This window comes from Callorhinus ursinus, unplaced genomic scaffold, assembly GCF_003265705.2.
Source record: "Callorhinus ursinus isolate GAN/ISIS: 27379988/994484 unplaced genomic scaffold, GSC_fseal_2.0 scaffold12, whole genome shotgun sequence".
Taxonomy (NCBI): domain Eukaryota; kingdom Metazoa; phylum Chordata; class Mammalia; order Carnivora; family Otariidae; genus Callorhinus; species Callorhinus ursinus.
This window is the reverse complement of record NW_027397074.1, coordinates 30,774,842-30,797,159: the sequence shown is the minus strand read 5'-3', so window position 1 is coordinate 30,797,159 and position 22,318 is coordinate 30,774,842. Positions and strand designations below refer to the sequence as shown.

The following is a 22,318-nucleotide window of genomic DNA, read 5'->3' as shown; positions in this document are numbered from 1 at the left end:
GTCTTTTGATTGGGTCATTTAGCCCATTTACATTCAGGGTAACTATTGAAAGATATGAATTTAGTGCCATTGTATTGCCTGTAAGGTGACTGTTACTTTATATTGTCTGTGTTCCTCTCTGGTCTATGCTGCTTTTAGGCTCTCTCTTTGCTTAGAGGACCCCTTTCAATATTTCTTGGAGGGCTGGTTTTGTGTTTGCAAATTCCTTTAGTTTTTATTTGTCCTGGAAGCTTTTTATCTCCCCTTCTATTTTCAATGACAACCTAGCTGGATATAGTATTCTTGGCTGCATATTTTTCTCGTTTAGTGCTCTGAAGATACCATGCAGTCCTTTCTAGCCTGCCAGGTCTCTGTGGATAGGTCTGTTGCCAGTCTCATGTTGCCAGTCTAACCATTGTAGGTTACATATCTCTTCTCCCAAACTGCTCTCAAGATTTTCTCTTTGTCTCTGACAAAGGTTACTATTAGATGTCGGGGTGTTGACCTATTTTTATTGATTTTGAGAGGGGTTCTCTGTGCCTCCTGGATTTTGATGCCTGTTTCCTTTCCCACATTCAGGAAGTTCTCTGCTATAATTTGCTACAGTAGACCTTCTGCCCCTCTCTCTCTCTTCTGCTGAGATCCCAATTATTCTAATGTTGTTTCATCTGATGATATCGCTTATCTCTCGAATTCTGCCCTCGTCATCCAGTAGTTGTTGATCTTTCTTTTTCTCAGCTTCTTTATTTTCCATCATTTGGTCTTCTATATCACTAATTCTCTCTTCTGCCTCATTTATCCTAGCAGTTAGTACCCCCATTTTTTATTGCACCTCATTAATAGCCCTTTTGATTTCGATTTGGTTAGCGTTTAGTTCGTTTATTTCTCCAGGAAGGGTGTCTCTAATAACTTCCATGCTTTTTTCAAGCCCAGCTAGTATCTTTAAAATCATGATTCTGAGCTCTATGTCCGACATTGTAGTAATGTCTGTATTGAGTAGGTCCCTGGCAGACGGTACTACCTCTTGTTCTTTTTGCTGAGGTGATTTTTTTCATCTTGTCATTTTGTCCAGAGGAGAATAGATGAATGAAAGAACCAAATGCTAACAGGTTAACAACGTCCCCAGCAAATATACTCTAAACAAATCAGAAAAGACCTGAAACCAGGGAAAAGAAAGGGAAAGAAAGAAAAAAGAAAGAGAAAAAAAGAAAAAATAAAAGATAAAAACAAACAAAAACAGAACAAACCAAAGAAAAACAGAATATGATCAAATATGATCAGGCTAGTGCATAGATCAGTGCCACACACTAGATTTTGGGTGTATTTTGGTCTGTTAGAAGAAAGTACCTCCTAAAATTTTAAGAAAAGAAAGACTTACATATTTATAAAATAAGGGTTGCTACAATGAAGGGATGGAAGATGACTGTAAAGATGAAAATTATAAAAGATTTTATAAAAGGAATTGATAAGAAGTTGTTTGAAAATGAAGATTTAAAAAAAAAATAAAGGGAGAGAATGTGATCAGGCAGGAGACTAGAACAAAGGCATACACTAGTGATTTAGGGTATATTTTGATCTGTTAGAAGAAACTGTATCTCAAAATTTTAAAGAGAGAACAACTTGTATATATATGCCAAAAATAAGGGTAACTACTATGAAGGGATAGAATATGACTCTACAAATGAAAAATAAAAAAAAAATTTAAAAAGGCATTGATAAGATGGTTAAAAAAGGAAAAAAGAAAAATTGAAAAAAAAAAACAGTTAAAAAATTAAGTTTGAAAAACTAAATAATCATGGTAAAAAAGCCATGAATTCTATGTGCAGTATTCCCCTAGCGCTGGAGTTCTGCCGTTCTCCTTGCTCAGTAAACTTGGGTCTTGGCTGGCTGTTCTTGCTGATCTTCTGGGGGAGGGGCCTGTTGCCGTGGTTCCCAAATGCCTTTGCCGGAGGCGGAATTACCCCGCCCTTGCCGTCCGGGCTAAGTAATCTGCTGGGGTTTGCTCTTGGAGCTTTTGTTCCCTGCAAGCTCTCGGTACAGCTTTGGAGGACGAGAGTGAAAATGGTGGCCGCCCAGTCTCTGCCCGGTGGAGCCGAGAACTTGGGGCCCCGCTCCTCAGTGCGCTCCCAAAGAAAAGCAGTCAATCACTCCCGTGTCCCCGGTCTCTGGCCGCACTCCGTGCTCACCCGGCCTGTGACCGAGCCTTTCTATCTCTGGCACCCGACCCCGTGTGGAGTCTCCAAACCCAGCAGATCCCTGAGGTGCGCTCCCACGCAGCTCCTCCCGGGGGAGGAAGGGGGGTCTCCCCGGCTCTGCCGCTTGTTGGGTCCCTGTTGGAGGAGCAGTGGCCCGACTGGGCCGCGTATCACAGTTTATGGCAACCCCGAGCTGAGAGCCCACACCTCGGCTCCGTCTCTGCAGCCGGCTTCCCCGCTCCAATCCCTGGGATCTCTGCCGCACTCAGGCACCCCCGGTCTTTCTGTGACCCTGAGGGTCCTGAGACCCCACTGTCCCGCGAGGGTTCGACCCCCATCTTAGCCACTGGAGCGGCGTCTCTCAGCGGAGCCGACTTCTAAAAGGTCCGATTTTGTGCTCCGGGCTCCACCACTCGCCAGAAGCGGCCGGCGGAGGCCCCTCCCCCACCCTCTATCCTCCCGAATATCACCTCGGATTCACTTCTCCGCACGTCCTACCTTCCAGGAAGTGGTCGCTTTTCTGTTCAGAGTGTTGTTGCTACTCTTCTCTTCGATCTCCTTTTGAGTTCGTAGGTGTTCAGAATGGTTTGATCCCTATTCAGCTGAATTCCTCAGACCAGACTAAATCCAGGTCTCTTACTCCTCCACCATCCTGCTCCTATGATCATTTTTTTTTAAAGATTTTTTTATTGAGAAAGACATGAGCAAGAGAGCAGAAGCAGGAGGAGCAGCAGAGGGAGAGGGAGAAGCAGAATCCCACCTGAGCAGGGAGCCTGATGTGGGGCTTAATCCCTGGATCCTGGGATCATGACCTGAGCTGAAGGCAGCCACTTAACCAACTAAGCTACCCAGGCGCCCTTGTGTATGATCTTTTTAACGTGCTGTTGAATTTGGTTTGCTAGTCCTTTATTGAGATGTTTTGCATCTCTATTTATTATGGATTTTAGCCTGTAGGTGGGTAGTGTGATAGACTTTTTCTGTCTTTGGTATCAGGGTAATGCTGGCCTTGTAAAGTAAGCTGGAATTATTTTCCTTTTTCTTTTTTGGGGAAGAGTTTGAGATGAATTGGTGTTAATTACTCTTTAAGTGTTTGATAAAATTCATCATTAAAACTATCTGGTCCTGGGTTTCTCTTCGTTGGGAGCTTTCTGATTACTGATTCAATGTCACTACTAATGGTTCTCTTCAGGTTTTTTTTTTTTTTATTTCTTCCCAATTCAGATTATTAAGTTGTATTGTTTCTAAGATTTTTCCATTTTTTCTTGGTTGTTGAGTACGTTGGTATATAGTTGTTCATAGTAGCCTCTTACTGATATTTTGTAAATCTGTGGTATCATTTATACTGTCTCATTTTTCATTTATAATTTTGTTGATTTGGGTCTTTTTTCCTTAGTCTAGCTAAAAGTTTGTCAATTTTGATAGTTTTTGTAAAGAACCAACTCTTAGTTTTTAAAAATCTTTCCTTTTTCTGTTCTATCATTTAATTTTGCTCTAATCTTTATTATTTGAGATTTTTTTCTTAATGTTGGCATTTGTTGCAAATTTCCCTTTTAAATCTGCATTTGCTGTATTCTATAAGTTTGGTTTGTTGTGTTTCCATTTTGTTTGTCTATAGATACTTGTATTTCTTGTTTAATTTCTTCTTTGATCCTTTGGTTGTGCAGGAGAGTTTTGTTTAATTCCCATATATTCATGAATTTTAACACTTTGTTTTTACTGATGTCTATTTCATATCATTGTGGTCAGAGAATATACTTCAATCTTCTTGAATTTGCCAAAATTTGTTTTGTTGCCTAACATATGGTGTATTCTAGAAAATGTTCCATATGCACTTGAAAAGAATGTGTATTTTGCTATTGTCTGATAGAACATTCTTTTTACATCTATTAGATCTCTTTGATTTACGGTGCTGCTCAAATTCATTTTTTCCTCATTGATTTTTCTGTTTGGATGATCTCACCATTGTTGAGAGTGGGTTATTGAAATCTCCAAATGTTACTGTATTGCTTTTATAATTTTTCCTTCTGCCTTTCTTTTTGCTTTATGTATATAGGTGCTTCAGTATTAGGTGTATTAATATTTATAATTGTTCTATGTTCTTGGTGGATTGACCTTTTTATTATATAATGACCATTATCTCTTTTTCCCTTTCTAAAGTTTATTTTTGAGACTTAAGTATGGCTAGCCACAGTGTTTGGTTTTGTATTTTTGTTTACTATTTGTTAGAAATCTCTTTCCCCATTCCTTTGCTCTCAGTCTATATGTCTCTTGTAGATGAGTCTCTTGGAGACAGCGTGTCACAGAGTTATGGTTTTTATCCATTCAGCCATTGCTGACACGTCTTTTGATTAGAGAATTTACTTATTAATAAGGACTATTGCCAATTTGTGTGTTGTTTTCTCGCTATTTTGTAGATCCATTGTTTTTTCTTGCTCTTGTTTTTTGTGTTTTCATTTCTGTTGGTATAAGTATACTTTGACTCTTTTATCATGACCTGTTGTGTAATTACTATGCATTTTTTCTTACAGATACCATGAGGATTACATAAAATATAAAATTGTAGCACCCTATATTTAACTGATATCTTTAATCAAATCCCCAAACTTTACACATTTACTTCTCCTCATGTTTTGGTTATTGGTTATTTGGTTACAGTATACATGTTTTGTGTATAACATTGTGTATAACAAATCATTGTAGTTATGGTTACTTTTACTGTATTTGTTAACTTTTAAACCAGAGTTGTAAGTGAAGTATGAACCAGCATTACCATATTGTAGAATCTGATATTTACAACTACCAGTACATTTTAATCTACCTATGTTCTTATGATGTTACTGTTGTTGATTAGCATCCTATTACTTCTATACAAAGAACTCCGTTTAGGATTTTGTAAGATAGGACTCGTAGTGATGAACACCCTCGGCTTTTGTTTCTGAGGCAAGTCTTCGTCTTTCCTTCATTTTGGAAGGATTACTTTCTTATGTATGATCAAATCTGCTTTTGAAGCTTGTTACTGAATTCTTCAGTCTGTGTGTGTTTTGTGTTTGAAGGTTTCTATTTCTTACTGAACTGATTTTGATCCTGTTCATACCTTGCTTCCCTAATTTTGTGTGGTCGTCTGTATGTGTGCTCTTGTATTTTACCAAACTTCTCAGAGTATTATTCTGAATTCTTTGTCTGACTGCTTATAGATCTCTATTTTTTGAGGGTCATCTATTAGAGTTTTACTAGTTTCCTTTGGTGGTATAACATTTACCTTATTTCCATCCTTTATTCCTTACATTGGTATCTGCACATTGGAACAAGTCCTCTCCTCTTCCAGACTTTTCAGGCATGCTTTGGCAGACAGTTCTTTACCAGTGAGCTCAGTCTGGATTAATGGGTGTATCTGCTGGTAATGTCCTGGGGCAGTTGGGGTTTGTATAAGTTGTATTTTGAGGTGAGGCCACTGCCTGAGGTCTGAAGTAGCGGCTGGGTGGAGTGGGGTGGGGTGGGGTGGGGGAGCTACTGGTTGAGAAGAGTTGGATAGGGTTGCTAACCTGGTTTCTTGCCCAAGCAAACCTGTAGGATGGTTTCCTGAGTTCTTTGACCAGTTTTCCTAGAGGTCCAGGACTGGGTACTTGACTCAGCAGTAAGTGGGGCTATGATTTATCTTCCCTCTCCTGGTGAGGCAGTAGGAAGGGGCCTAAGGCCCGAACAGTTTGTTGTTTAGGGGCCTAAATCAGGCAAGAGTGTGCACTGAGTTCTCTGGCCACATGAGGCCTCAGGTTTTGCTCTGCAAATGGGGAAAACTATGGACTGTGCTTTCTGTTCAAGTACCACTATGACAGTGCTGTTGAATGGGCTGTGTAGTTTCCTGTGTGCTTTGTTTAGGTTCCCTTGTTGGACAGGCTGAAGCCTGTTTTCAGCAATATTTGGGCTAAGGTCACTAAGCCTCTTTCTTTGTGGTCCTTGCTCAAGCTAAGTTTGCCCTAAGTTCCTTGGCTGAAAAGGGCCACCGGCTTTCCTGTGCAGACTTGATAGCTGATGCTCTGCTTACCAGAGTCTTTTTTCAAAAATTGTTTGGTTACAGGGCTTTCCAGATGTTCTCGCCAGCCTTTCTGTTTGGGCAAGCCTGAGAGCCTCACTTTGTAGTAGATAGTGTTATGGCTCTGCTTCCCTGCCTGGGCAGGATGGGAGAGCCAGCTCCAAGCACCTCCAAATTTACCAACTCAGGCTTTTTAGTTGGGAAGGGCAGGAAGCTACACTCAGCAATGAATGGGGCTATGACTTCGGCATAGGTTTTTATTTGTGTTCTATTTTTTTAATATATGCACTTATCATAATAAACAATATCATAATAACCTTCTAATTACTAATTTTGCAACATCACATAAGTCTTGGTATGCTGTACTTTTACTTTTTCCTTCGTTCCAATATTTTTTGATAACTTTTTTTTGACCCAGTGGTTGTTCAGGACTTTGCTGGAAAATCTACAAATATGTGAAAATTGAACCATCTTTTTTGTTGTTGTTTCTATCTACTTTCACACCATTGTGGTTGAAAAAGGATTCTGAGTATGATTTCAGTGTTCTTAAATCTGTGAAGACCTGTTTGTTGTCCTATCATAGGGTCTGTCCTGGAGAAGATACTTAGCGTACTTCAGAAGGAATGTATATTCTTTTTTTTTTTTTTTAAGATTTTATTTATTTGACAGAGAGAGACATAGCAAGAAAGGGAACACAAGCAGGGGGAGTGGGAGAGGGAGAAGCAGGCTTCCCACTGAGCAGGGAGCCCGATGCGGAGCTCGATCCCAGGACCCTGGGATCACAACATGAGCCAAAGGCAGACGCTCAATAATTGAGCCACCCAGGTGCCCCAGGAATGTATATTCTTCTCTTGGATGGAATGTTCTATAAATGATTTTAGGTCCATTTCCTCTAATCTATGGTACCTGTCCAATGTTTCCCTGTTGATTGTCTGGGTGGTATATCCATTAATGAAAGTATTGAACTTCCTTCCTATTATTTTATTGGTATCTATTTCTCTTTTTAGATATGTTGGTATTTATTTACCATATTTAGGTACTATGATTTTGGTAGATATGTTTATGATTGTTACAGCTCAATAAACTGATTTCTTATAATCTTTCTTGTTTCTTCTTAGTTTTTTGGGGGGTTAAAGTCTATTTAGCCTTATGTAAGTATAGGTGCTCTCAATTTCTTTTGGTTTCTACTAGGATGGAATATCTGTTTCCATTCCTTCTTTATGAGTCTATGAGTCCTAAAGCTGAATGAGTCTCTTATAGGCAGAATATTTTGGGTCTTGTTTATTTTAATTTTTTTAAAACCCATCCAGACACTCTGTGCCTTTTGATTGGTGAATTTATCCATTTACATTTAGAATTATTATTGCTATGTACATACTTGCTAATGCCATATTACAGTTTTCTGTTTATATTTCTATTTTTTCACTCTTTGTTTCTGCCTACTATTGTAAAGTGTTCCTTTCCCTTAGTAGTATGGTCTGTTTACCCTTTATTTTTTGTTCCTACTGTAGATTTTTGCTCTGTGGTTACCATGAGGCTTGCATAAGACATCTCATAGGTAAAACAGTCCATTTAAAGCTGATAACACTGTTATCAGAAGTTTCAACTTTTACTCCCTACCTTGTATATATTTGATGTCATTATCTACTTTTTAAAATATTTCTTATTAGTTAAAAAATAACTAATTACTTTAACTCTTTATCATTGACTTTTATATTATAGTTAGGTGGTTAACATACCATCATATTATAGAGTTAGTTTTCTAAATCTTATTATATATTTACATTTAGCAGTGCGTTGTATACTTTTCCATGTTTCCATGTCCCTGATTAGTTTATTTTCCTTTCAGCTAGAAGAACTCCTTTGAGCCCTTCTTGTACATCTAATGATGAACTTCCTCAGATTTTCTCTGGAAAACTCCATTTTTTTTCATATCTGAAACATAATTTTTCTGCATAGAGTATTCTTTGCTGGTATTTCTTTCCCCCTAGAATGTGTCATTTCTTCTTCTCCTGGCCTATGGAATTTCTGTTGAGATAGCCACTGATAGCCCAATGGGGGCTCCTCTCTATGCTATGATCTTCTCCCTAGCTGCTCTTAGAATTCTTTCTCTATCCTTCATAATGTCTAAGTCATTATACTGGGTCTTTGAGAGAGACTTTTTGTATTGAGGTAACAGGGTGATCTATTAGCTTTGTGAACCTTGATGTCCAAGTCTTTCTGCAGGTTTGGGATGTTCTCAGCTACTATTTCTTTAAACTTTATGTCCCCTTCTCCCCTCTCCTCCTTCTGGTACTTCAGTTATTCTAATATTTGTATATTTGATGGTGCCCTATAGGTCATGTAGGCATTCTTCACTTTTTCATTATTTTTCTTTGTTCTTCTCTGGGTTATTTCAAAGTTCCTGTTCTGATTACTCATTCTGTCTTTTATTCTACTCTGCTGTAGGTGTTCTCTATTATATTTTTCATCTTATTAAATTCTTCAGCTCCAGAATTTGTTTGCTTTTTATGATTGCTAGGTCATTGTTAAATTTCTCATTTTGTTTGTGAATTATGTATCTGGTTTTGTTGATTTGTCTTTCTGTGTTTTCTTATAGCTCATTGAGTTTCCTCAAAACAGCTATTTTAAATTCTTTAGTAGCTAAATCACAAAATAGTATGCTTTTGAACTGAGTTATTTAAGAATTATTAACCTTTGATGAGGACATGTTTCCTTGATTTTTCATGTTCCTTGGGGCTTTGCATCAGTATTTTTGCATGTGAAGCAGTAGACTCCTCAAATCTTTACTTGACATCTTCTGGTGAGAAATATTCTGTATTTGTCCTGCTTATGTGTGGTACTTTTCCAGCCTTGTGTGGATACATACGTATTCTCTGTACTTCTCACGGCAGGGTGCTTAAGGTTTTATGTCTTCCCTGGTTCTTACAACTCACCAGCCTGGTTATTGGAAGCCTGTCTTTTTTTTTTTCCAGAAGGTGGCATTATAGTTCAAGTCTCTGGTCTTACTTGCCCACTGACCCTTGCCTCTTTTATGAGCTACCTTACTGTCTACCAGAGCTTGCTCTCATAGCAGTATTTGCGAGTACACACAAGGAGCTTACCACAGAGTTGGGACAGATATGGATTTAGCGCTAGGATTGTTGGGGGTATTGATGGATGCAGAAGGGAGATTCCTGGATGTGCTACTGCTAGATGCTAATGTGTGGACTTCCTGCTTAGTGAAGTCAGTAGGAACTGTGTTCCTTTAATACCCTTTGATACTTTTATCTTTCCCTTTCCAGATCTCCATCCTCTTCCCAGATATGGAGGTTGTGTGTGAGCACTCTTAGTGTTCCTAGAGAGAAGTGGGTTTCTGGTACTGCCGGAGTAGGATGGTTGGATATTTAATCACTGCCCTCCTTTTTCTCTGTGGGAGAGGTTGTGGCCTCATCCAGTGCTACATTGTGGGGATGTCTCTAGCAGCGTTCTTTGTGTCCAAATTTGTGTACATGCATGCATTTTTCTGCAGTGGTTTGCTTGAATTCCCCTTTGGGAAAGCTGGACTTTCATTTCTCTCCTGTCTGTGGTTTTCTTCCCTGGTCCAAACCCTACATTTTTTCTCAGGTCTGGCAAGAGGGATTGGGGCAATTTTGCACCTCTGCTTGTTCCACAGCCCAACCAAGGTCTGTCTGCCTATTACCCGATGCATAAAAAGGCAAGACTGTTTCTAGTTTCCTCGGTGTGTGGTGCTAGATCCCACAAGTCTCACATGAGCACTTTTTTTGTGTATGGATAGATGTCTAAATCTTTCTTGAAAAGGTGGAATAAAAAGCAGCAATATCTTAGGCCACATGATACTGACCCTGTGTTCAAAATACTGCTGATCTGAATAAACAGGCACAAGTTTTCAGGGGTATGTATCATGCAGACATTTTTATTTTTTTATTATGTTCAATTAGCCAACATATAGTACATTATTAATTTTTGATGTAGTGTTCACCTATCCATAACACCCCTACCCATCACCCCGTTACCCCATCCCCCAACCCTCTCCCTTCTGTAATGCTCAGTTTGGTTCCCGGAGTCTGGTCTCTCATGGTTTGTCTCCATCTCTGATGTCTTCCCATTCAGTTTTCCCTCCCTTCCCCTATAGTCCTCCATGCTTTTCCTTATGTTCCACATAGGAGGGAAATCATATGATAATTGTCTTTCTCTGCTTGACTCATTTCACTTAGCATAATCCCCTCCAGTTCCATCCATGTTGATGCAAATGGTAGGTATTCATCCTGATGGCTGAGTAATACTCCGTTGTATACATGGACCACATCTTCTTTATCCATTCGTCTGTTGAAGGACATCTCAGCTCCTTCCGTACTCTGGCTATTGTGCACACTGCTGCTATGAACATTCAGGTGCATGTGCCCCTTCTTTTCACTACATCTGTAGCTTTGGGGTAAATACCTAGTAGTGCAATTGCTGGGTTGTAGGGTAGGTCAATTTTTAACGTCTTGAGGAAACTTCATACTGTTTCCCAGAGCGGCTGTACCAGCTTCATGCAGAATTTTAAATATAAAAATTGCTATGGAAGTACACTGTAGAAAATCATTCTAAACTCTTCAAATAATTTATGCATAAACTGTTTACAAACTTATTTTAATTGTCCCCTAATGATTTTATAGGAGAGCTACATCTCCAAAAGTCAAAACTAACCAAATATAATAGATTTATGTGGTAGAAAATTGTGGAGAAATTATTTTTTGAAGGGAAGGAAATAGAGAGCTTTAGAATTTGGAGAGAAACCTAGGTTTGAATTTCAATGCTATTATCTGATGCTTTGATTTTCAGCAAGTCAACTGAACACTCTAAGCATTAGATCCCTCAACTACACAAGATTATTCATATACATAAATCATAAAACGTACATCAAGCTTTTCATGTGGCTCCTCTCACATGAGCATTCAGTGAACAAGTATTATAATACTTATTAAAAGATAATTTAATATGTACATACACGTAAAAACAGGATGTAAAATTAATTGAGCAGGAATCAAGTTCTGTACCCAATTTTTATTGTGTGCATACAACTTATTTCTGAATATATAGTATTTAAATGTTTCTATAGCATGCTTGCAAGAATTTAATAGGGTGATTAAAATTTTTCTTTATGCAGTTTTGAAAAAGTACAAAACGTTTTATATCATGAGAAAATAGAAATCTAGAAGACAACTTCTTGGTAGATTTTCAGGAGGAGGATATGATTTGGATATATAAGCAGAAAACTTAGTAATAAGAACTTGAAAATATACAAACCATTTGTCAAATAAATTCTTAAGATGTGAATTTTAAGGGCCTCTAAATCACAGAAACTTTATGAAAAAGCTTTTTGATTTGTTATATTTAAACAGGTTTTAGCTTGGCTAAAATTGTAAATACTGCTTGTCCCATATTTTATACAGAGTTTTCCTTTTTATAAAGATATTTCATTTTGTTTTACAAGTTCTTGTTACATTCACCCTTCCCAATCTAAACTGCAATGTTGGAGAAAGGAATTGAATGAGACAAGAGAGAAAGCTCAATCATGTGTCCACTAATGGCTTACAAGTCTGAGCAATTTGTTTACTGCAGTCAGATTTGCCTTCATCAAGTGACGATTTAACATTCGATGAAAATGATTTCATAAATCTTCAAGGACAATAATTTCCGTCTCATTTCAGTTAACATGTAACCTGGAAAACACCATCTACTCTGTACATTTTAAATTTGAAAAAATAGAAAAGGGTTTCTGAGGAGCGGTTTTCAGAAAAGCATACATGTTTTTATTTTAATGGAAGAGGAACATTTTTCATAGTGACAACTCTGTTATAATCCTGAGTCATTGAATTTTATAACTAGGAACAATATTAGCAATTAAATCCAAAGGTTTCACTTTACAGCTGAGTAAATGGGACCGATAGTGATGAAGTAACTTGTCCCAAGATGCACAGTTCATGATAGAGTCCTGGCCAAGACCTGGGGCTACCCAGAAGCTTAGGCCTGCTTTGTCCCCCAACCCAAGAATGTCACACACTGCCCTAAATAAATGTTCATATTTAAAGCCCAGGTGTCTACTAACAAATTGCATGGATATCAAAGATATTTAAAGTAGAGACTTAAGAAGTTTTGCACATGCAACCTTAGAATAAATACCAGTGCAAAATAGCGATGTATTTATATTTGCACTTACTTCATTTTGTTTAACTCCTGTAAGTTAATTTTGCACATGTAAAACCACCAGACTTCTCAAATGTTAGCTGTTTTTTTTGTTTTTTGTTTTTTAGCGAAGATCATATTTAAAACTTAATAGTATTTATAGCTGCCTAATAATAGTTTTGGATCCTGGCTACCACTAGATGTCCTTTTATGTAACTTGGATCAATTTATTTTTGATGCAATGTTTGTCAATAACTACCTATTCTTTGGACATTTCATTCCATTAAACCCAAGTCATAAATGAGTGACATTTTGGGGTGCCGGGGTGGCTCCGTCGGTTGAGCATCTGACTCGATTTCCGCTCAAGTTATGATCTCTGGCTCATGAGATAGAGCCCTGCATTGGGCTCTGCACTCAATGGGGAGTCGGCTTGGAATTCTCTCCCTCCCCCTACTCTCTCTCCCACACTCTAAAATAAATAAATGAGTGTTTAATAAATTGGGACCCTTCAAAGTATTAATGACAAAAGTAAAAGAAGGTATAAATCGCAAAACTTCACTAAGAGTTGAGTCATATATCTGCCACTTGTGCTTTTGATATGTTAACTCATGTTTTTTAAAAAGTGGTTGGTGAACATTTAAAAAACTGTTATGTGCATTTAAATATAACCCAATTTGTTATAAAGCCATGTATGTCCTGCATAGGACATTTAGAAAAGATAGGTAACCAAAATAAAGAAAAAAGATGTTCCTGTTTGTCTTGAAATAATTGCATGATAAATATGTTAAAGCCTATATGTGAAGTATATTATCCATGTATGTATATATTTGCATACTATATTTATATACTATATACATTATATATACTAATATATATAGTAAATTAGAACTGTCTTTAAAAATTTTTGCTGTTGCCTTAAAATCTTACACTTTTTTCCTAAATAGTTCAATTTATTTCTACATGTTAACTTTTAGACCTATTTTGTTACTTAATTTTAACAGTCTTTAAATTTGTTCTTTCTTGACAATGAAGACTATTATTTCCAGTACAGTATTTTCTAACCACCTTGTCCAAGTTATATAGCATAGCTGTGAACTATGTGAGGGTCAACCCTGTAAAAATAATCGAATGTAGAGAGCCATTTACAGTAAGCCTTTTTCCTTAGTTTTGATTTTATCTATTTAAAATTGAAGTATAATTATCATATATGTGCTAAATATTGAAAGCCAGCTTTTTGAAAATTGGTAAAAACTGAGAACTCATGAATGGATCACTTGTAAAATGAAATTGTCTCAATACCTGTGTTAAGCACTTACTGATTGATGTTATAAATCAGAGTAATATACATTGCACAAATAAAAAGTCTCTATAGAGGGAGGTTAAACAAACATAAAACTATAACATGCAATGTTTTGTTAGGTTTAAGTGTACAACTGTAATTCAGTGATTCTAAACATTATTCAGTGCTCACCCCCATCAGTGTAGTCACCAGTTGTCACCACACAATATTGCCTACCTTTCCTCTGGTAACCCCCCGTTTGTTCTCTGTATTTGAGTCTGGTTTTAAGTTCAACGTATAAGTGAAATCATACATATTTGTCTTTCTCTGACTTACTACACTTTACATAACACACTCTAGGTCCATCCATGATGTCACAACTGGCATGATCTCATTTTCTTGTGGCTAATATTCCATTGTGTGTGTGTGTGTATACACACATATCCCACATCTTCCATATTCACATATCAGTGGACATTTAGGTTGTTTCTATATCTTGGCTACTCTAAATAATGTTGCAGTGAACATAGGGGTGCATGTGTCTTTTTGAATTAGTGTATTTGTTTTTGGGGGGTTAATATCTAATAATGGACTTAGTAGATCACATGGTATTTCTGTCTTTGAGAAACCTCCATTCCATTTTTCATAGTGGTTGCACCAATTTACATTTCCACCAACAGTGCAGGAGGATTTCCTTTTCTCCACATCCTTGCCATCACTTGTAATTTGTCTTTTTGATACTGGCTATTCTTACTGGTGTAAAGTTCTACTCATTGTGGTTTTGATTTGCATTTTTCCTAACGCTTAGTGATGTTGATCATCTTTACATGTGCTCTTAGGTCATCTGTAGGTCTTCTTTGGAAAAAAGGTGTGTTCAGGTCCTCTGCTTATTTTTTTAATCTTTTTTTGGTGTTGAGCTATACAAGTTCTTTATATATTTTGGATATTAATTTGCATATATTGAACCCCATTTTCTAGGTTGCCTTGTTTGCTGTGCAAAATGTTTTATTTTAGTGTAGTCCTAATTTATTTTTGCCTTTGTTTCCCTTGCTTGAGAAGACCTATCCATGAATGATGCTAAGAGTGATGTCTAAGAGATTACTGCCTATGCTTTCTTTTAGCAGTTTTATTGTTTCAGGTCTCACATTTAAGTCTTTATTCCATTTTGAGTTTATTTTTGCTTATGGTGTAATAAAGGGGTTCAGTTTCATTCTTTTGCATGTATTTGTTCAGTTTTTGCTGCCCTGTCTTTTCCCCTTTGTAGATCTTGCCTCCTTTGTCCTAGATTAATCGACCATAGAGATGTGGGTTTATTTCTGGGCTTCCTATCCAATTCCATTGATTTGTGTCTAGCTTTGTGCCAGTATCATACTGTTTTCCTTAGTGTGGGTTTGTAGTATATCTTGAAATCCTGAATTGTTGTACCACCAGCTTTGTTCTTTCTCAAGATTGCTTTGGCTATTCAAGGTGTTTTGTGGTTCCATACAAATTTTAGTATTGTGTGTTCTAGTCCTGTGAAAAATGCAACTTTTATTTTGATAGGAATTAGACTGAATCTGTAGATTGCCGTGGATCGTATGAAAAAACTTGTTTAAAGGAAGTATCTATCATGTCCATTAGAGCCCCATCTTATAAATAAAATTATTTTTTGTAGTAGGAAGGGTGCATATGTTTTGAAAAATGAAACAATTTTAATGAAACATATTCAAGTCCTTTTTCAAAAGTAATTCCTGTTTTAAAACTTTACTTATAACTTAGATGGTATAATACTAAAAAAAATCTTCCTGATATTTTAGTGTTTAGTTAACAATATGCTTCTTCAAATAGTCTCATTTAATTCTTGCTACAAGGAAAGAGTAAATTGCTCTTTAAGAGTTTAAGCCATGTTAAAAATGACTTAAAAGAACAGAAAGACTGTAATATAATTTATTTCAGATATTCCCATCTTACTGAAAAGGTTTGTTCAGATTGCACAAGTTAGTTATTTTGGGCGGAACACATTAACTCCTATATGCAGTTTGTGTTCAAAAAAAAAAAAATGACCTATTACTTTTCAGACTTGTATAGTTCTTCCTTCTCCAATACCATGACTGATCTTTTTCTAAGAAATTCTACTCCTGTAAGTAAATTAGAACACATTTATATAAAGTTGCTTTTCCTCTGATATTATACTTTGCTATTTTTATTCTTTATTCATTTATCAAAATTTCATTAATAAAATTTTGTCAGGAAATTGCTATATGTAAGAATGCATGAGAAACAAGAGTAAATATTTAAGACCCTTTCTCCAAATGAGTATGCATTTCAGTAGTGAAGATACAATATATGCTCAACACACATTTTTAAATCTAATAAATATGAAGTTTTTTTTTTTAAATTTTACCCTAAGATGACTAACACGGCTCACTCATACTACTTATTCTTAATCTACCAGTAGAAACAGTTTACTGATTACCTTTTTGAAAGCCTATGCTTTGTTGTTTCTTAATATTAGCATGGGTTTTTTCATCTTCCATGAAGAACTTGACAAAAAACCATCATACTTATAAAAGAATGAAACTCAATGAATATAAAAGGGCCAGATACACATCGCCACTGTAACTCACAAGAATTACATTAAAGTAGTGCTTCACAAAGAACAGTGTGCCGATCAGTGGTGATGTGAGATAGATGTAGATCCAGAGTCTTAAAAAAGTTTTACTGAAACACAAGGATGTCCATTTGTTTGCATGATGTCTCTGGCCACAATTGCACTAGAATAAAAAGAGTTGAGTATTTTTAATGAGAACTATATGTCCTGAAAAACCTAAATTATTTGTCACCTGGATCTTTACAGAAAAGGCTTGTTGTTAAATGTCACATATTTATGGTTATTAATTTTGGTTGGTAGAATGTGCATATTTTCAGATCTATAATATTAATCTGGTTTCAATTTGTTTGGGATAAGACTAAATTAAGTAATGAGTTGAAAACACATAGAGGTGATGCATAGATATGAGAATTACGAATAAAAATAAATTCGGTAATCTGAAGAATAAACAGTGTGCAGTACAAATTCTATTTTATATTTGTTTAAAAGCTTGGTAGCAGGCAACAGTAAAGATAGAATAATGAGTTGATGATAGATGTGTCTGTGGCCACAGGAAATCTGGTGGTCAGTCCATCTGAGACACACACATACAAACAGGAGCTAATAGACCCCAAAATAAAGTCATAAAATTAGAGAATGTACTTGCCACTCATATAGGAAAATTATTCTGTGTAAGAAAATGTTCCTCAATACATAAAATTTTAACATTGATATTTTAATATGCTTTATTCTCAACCCCATTCTTTATGCAATGTAACATTTTGAACATATTGCTTGATGAAAAAAGGCTTTCAAAGTAAAAGTAAATTATATGCAAAGTTTTGGCTAAACTATATTTATATAAAACTATGAGCCAGACTTAATCTTACTTTTACCCCATGAAAACACTCAGAAATGCATCAGAAGTAGTATGGGGATATTTTGAGTTCAATGAACTTGACCTCTGAACACTGTCATTGTCCTTTGGATAAGTAGACCTGAGGAAAGGGACTGTAATCTTATTCAGTTTTCCCAGCCCCTAATACAGTGCCTGGCATATGGTAGCATTTTGAACATTTATTGAATGGATGCTTTAGGAAGCATACATTTTTCTTGCCTTAATTTCCCCTTTTTTCCCCTAGATCTCCAAGTTCATTATAAGCAAATTAGTTAATGGCTTTTCAAAGATAGGTCATGGAATAGTAATGTTTAAGCTCTTTGGAAAAAAAAAAAAAGTGAAAAGTGTTTGACCCACAAAACTGTATAATTTGAGGTTTGGCTGATAAAGTAACATCATTGTATTCCTTCCCAACTGGTTCAGCCCTCTCTGCTCTTCCAGGTTGTTGGAGCAAATGCATCCTTGACCCAAAATGAAATGTTTCATCTACTAGTTTAAAGGCTGTTTAAAAAATAACGACTTTGCTTTTAGCAGTCATTGCTCTCCTCTGAAATACTCTGCTGATTCACAAAGCTGTCTGAGAAATTCATGATGTCGCTGCAATATCAGCCTGAATGAGGATAAAGTACCCATTTGGAGATCAGAAAATTTACTTTATTGGCTAAAGGGCTACTCCCCTTAGATATAAAGAAAGGCATTAGAAAATCTATTAAGACTGAGTTATACTCTGCAGCCACCATCTTTTCTTGTTACAATTAGTATTTCATTTTAATTGTGCTGCTATATAATTCCTGATGAAAAGATACTCAGTGTGAACTCTGAACAAGATTATTTTTTACTATAATAGACCATGTGTTCATGGACTAGTTCCCTAATCTTCTCTGGTTTATTAAAGGAGGTACAGGAATTTTTACGTGGTCAAGAAAGGGCATATTTTCACTGTTTTCCTCTTGCATCTACCTTTTTGTTGTATTGCCATAAAGGGAAAATGGATATATGCACCTTTTTCAGTCAAACTAGATTTTGTAATTCCTAGCAAATTAAAGTGTGGCTTCTCTCATTTATGGGGTATTCTGTAGAGGTAGTCACAGGAAGAATGGTCTTAGTTTCTTTTTAGAAAATGAAGATAGTTTCTTCTCCTGGAGCAAACAACTCATGTACTTATTTGACACTACATCGCCTCTCCCATTTCTTCAGTGAGCAATTATTGAGCATGTAGTATAGGTATGTGGTTTTTTTAAGCTCTGCTCATTAAAATATGAATAAAACATTCTCTGACCTAACAAGCTCAGAGTTTTTTGAGAAGGACATGGAAGTAAGTAATGTATGTTCAGAGAATTTGGGGTGGGATCTCTACTCACTGAGAAGACGACAGGCTTTGCTGAAGCTCTGAGATTTAGAAGTGAACATGGATGGTGAGAACATTCCAGGCTGAGGAAACAGTGCTAGTAGAGGCACAGTGTCATTTAAAAAAAAGGGGGGGGGGCACCAAAAGTCAGGTAGCAATGAGTAGTCTTCTGTGTCTCTGATGAGATAGAGAATACATGTTGGAGCCAGGCTTCTGAGAGTTGAACAAATGGTTAAAATGTTAGATTTTTTATTCATTAAGCAATGGGAAGTCATTGAAGATTTTTAAAGGGTAATAAAGGTCTGACTTAAACTTTAGAACGGTAACTCGTGGCTATATCGAGGAGAGGTTGGCAAGTCAGCAACAGAAAATATGGGAGAAATGCTAATTAGCTATTTTGGTAGCAGGAAGATAAAGGTTCTTTCACAAATATTTTTATTAAAATTATAACTGATGCCCTGGGTATTAGGTAAGAACAACTTTCATCACTCATTAGCGATGCCTTTAGTGATCTCTGGTCGCGTTGTGTCCCACCCAAATTCATATGTTGAAGCCCTAACTGCAAATGGTACTGTTTGTGGCAATAGGGGTTTTTTTGTTTGTTTGCTTAAGGGAGGTAATTAATGTTAAATGAAGTCATAAGGGTGGAGCCGTAATCCAATAGGACTGTTGTCCACCTAAGAAGAGTTAGACATACCAGAGATCTTTATAAGGCCATGCGATGCCACCACACAAAGCAGTGGTCTACAAGCAAGGGAGAGAGGTCTCACCAGAAACCAACCGTAATGGTAGTGTGATCTTGGACTTGGAGACTCCAGCACTGGGAGAAAAAAAATGTTTGCTATTTAAGATAGTCTGTGGTGTTTTATTATGACAGCTAGAGAAGACTAATATAGGCCTGGAGTAAAACCTTCAACTTTCATCTTGCTTCTTTCTTTGTCTGTAGGAAGATAGGTTTCTAGGCCGAGGCATGAGAAACAAGGAAGCATTGATTACAACATCACTTATCTTATGGTGTCAGGGAAATTGAGGGGAATAAGAGAGTAGATTAAAATGCTATTGGTTTAGATAGAAACAAGTGGTTTAGCGACTTAGAGTTAGAGAAAGGAGAGAGACTTAGTTAAGACAACATCCTTTATTGCACCTGAAGTTCTTAAGCTTTCTTGATGATAATTCTGTCAAAAATAAACTCTTGGCTATAAAGAAACACTTATCTGTCAGTGAGGCATGTGGATTTTCCATCATGGACCTGACCTCAGTTATGTCCATGACTGCCCGGTCCTATTTCTTCTCCTTTATATCATGGATGCTGCCTCACTTTTCAACTGATTTCTTTTTTTTCTTGTGATTATGTCTAAGATGCTGTCTTTGGCTTCTTCTCTTTCCCCCTTCTTTTTCGGGTAGGAAACCAGTAAAATGCTTTTGCTTTGTAACTGAAATTTAGACACCTATAGTTTTGTACCGTTGAGTTCCCTGTACATGAATATTCATGAATGCCCTCTGGATAGTTCCAGTTAAATATCTTAAGAGCAATATAATTCATATGTGTAACTTTGGATGGGTGACAAAGCACTTTCATATATACTTAGGTATGTACCTGTTTTTCCTCTTATAAATAGTGTAAGGCATGTGTTACTAAGTCTATTTTATATTTCAGATGCTGACTCTCAAAGAGTTTAATTTTCCAAGTCATGAAATAAGTCAGAAAAGCAAAGAATATTCAGATGTCAAACACAGATGTTTAAGCAATTACAAAACTGGTCAAAGCACTTCTAAAATGGAACTTCCAATGTAACCATTACTTCCAAATGGCCTTCCTTTCTCAAATGCCTTAGTTAACAGCACTGTCATTTCTTTAGTCAGGCTGTCATCAAGTCCAATACCTGGAACTCAATCAGTATTTGTAGAAAGTGCAGGGGAGGGATTCCTGGGTGGCTCAGTTAAGCGTCCGCCTTCAGCTCCAGTCATGATTCCAGGGTCCTGGGATCAAGTTGCACATCAGACTCTTTGCTCAGTAGGGAGCCTGCTTCTCCCTCTGCCCCTCCCTGTGCTCTCTTCTTTTTAAGATTTTTATTTGTCAGAAAGTGCAGGGAAATGACTAAATAGTTCTTCAAGCTTATTTTCACTTTAATGCCTATATGAAATCACTTAAAGTTGTTACTCTATATTCTCCATTCCCACTGTATTCACTCAGAATATTGGAAAAAACAAAGAAATGAGCATGAGAAAACATGGCGTTTGGTAAGAAATACCTTCTTTTTCTTAAAGCCAATGGGGAAGCGTCACAAGTATGGAAAGATAAATTTATTTTCATAGTTAAATGGTAAAAATAAATCCTTGATTTTTACTTTTATACTGTTTACAAACTACATAATTACTACAAATAGGAATGATACTGGTAGGTGGTCTCTCGTGTTATTGGTCTTTCTACCAATTAAAAACTGGCATAAAATATAACACATTGCCTCATGGAGTCTTAAAAATTTAGGAAGTAATATTGGTGACTAGTGATAATAATAGAAGGAAGACTAAACATTTCCTAATCAAAATAAATGTTTATTCTGGTCTGGAGACTATTTCTTATTTGATCATCCTTGGAGAATATAAAATGTCAGAGCCATTATTTTTTATTAACTGGATCTGGCATGGGCATAAATAGCAAATTGAACTATCTTTTTTTTTTTTTTTTGGTGGCAGTGGGCATTAAGGAAAATTGGCTGAAAAATTATTCAGACTTAAAAAATACATCACAGATAGGTACTTAGAGCTGGGTGAAATTAAGTGTTAGTGTAATTTTTATAAATAAATAAATACTTCAGATAATTTTGGTAAAATAAAAATAACCTGGCTTGTCATACAAGGAATAGTTTGTATGTCTGGCTCATCACAATTTTAATTGTAAATCTCAGGAAATGCAGAATATGACAATTAGGTTAGGAAGTGCTCAATGGATTGCAGAGTAGTAAATTTTATTAAATTTCTCCATAAAATAACATTGACAAATAATCTAATACAGAGCTGCTTGTGTATTACTAGGTATTGCTGAAGGAACAAATAGGCAGCTCCAAATTCAGAGTTTGTTCTCACTAATTTACATGTTGTTTTGTGACAAAATTTCACGTTATTTGGTTCTATTAGCTTAAATTTGAATGAAGGAATATCGATAAGAAACATGGGAATAATTTGATATAAGCTGGAAGATTTGGGGAAAATATAAGTGGATTTTGGGGGCTTTCTCTTTAGGTGACTTGATACTTGAGGCTCAAATACCAACTGTTCTGTGTGATATGCTAGAAGATAACTATGGCACCTGTACTTGTCTATTCATATGAGTCAGCAATGTCCAACCTCACCCACACTAAAAATAGGTATAGTATCATGTTAGACTCAATAATTCCATTCCAATAATGTATTATGCTATAGCATTTCTAAAAGTTGACCCCAAAATGAATATGAGCTCTTTAAAATCACCTCTCATTAGATATCCCTGAAGTAGGAAAAATCACTTTGATATGGTTATTCTAGTACTAAGACAGCAATAATGCACTTTTTGCTTAGACTCACCTGTATAACACTCTGAAATATCTGTCACAGCTTTGATACTTGCTCCATGAGCCTAAAGGCTGGAGAGAATAAATGTAAATCTAAACTACAGCTGCATATCTGCCATTTGCATCAGACTCATTTTTCTTGATATTTAAATGGGCACAGATATGATTGATTATGTGTATTTTCTCACAGAAAGCAAATAGGCTGTGATTCTGAATTTTGGATCACTACCCCGAATTAGCCAAAACTAAATATGTATTTGAATCATATTTTTGCCTTGAAATCTCCTTAAAAGTGTAA

At 36.3% G+C, this 22,318-nt stretch overlaps 1 long non-coding RNA gene across 1 annotated transcript in view; it reads left to right on the top strand.

Moving 5' to 3' along the window:
- LOC141373787 (uncharacterized) overlaps positions 1-22,318 on the top strand; it is a 219,003-nt gene that overhangs the window by 171,608 nt on the left and 25,077 nt on the right. The window lies entirely within an intron of this gene.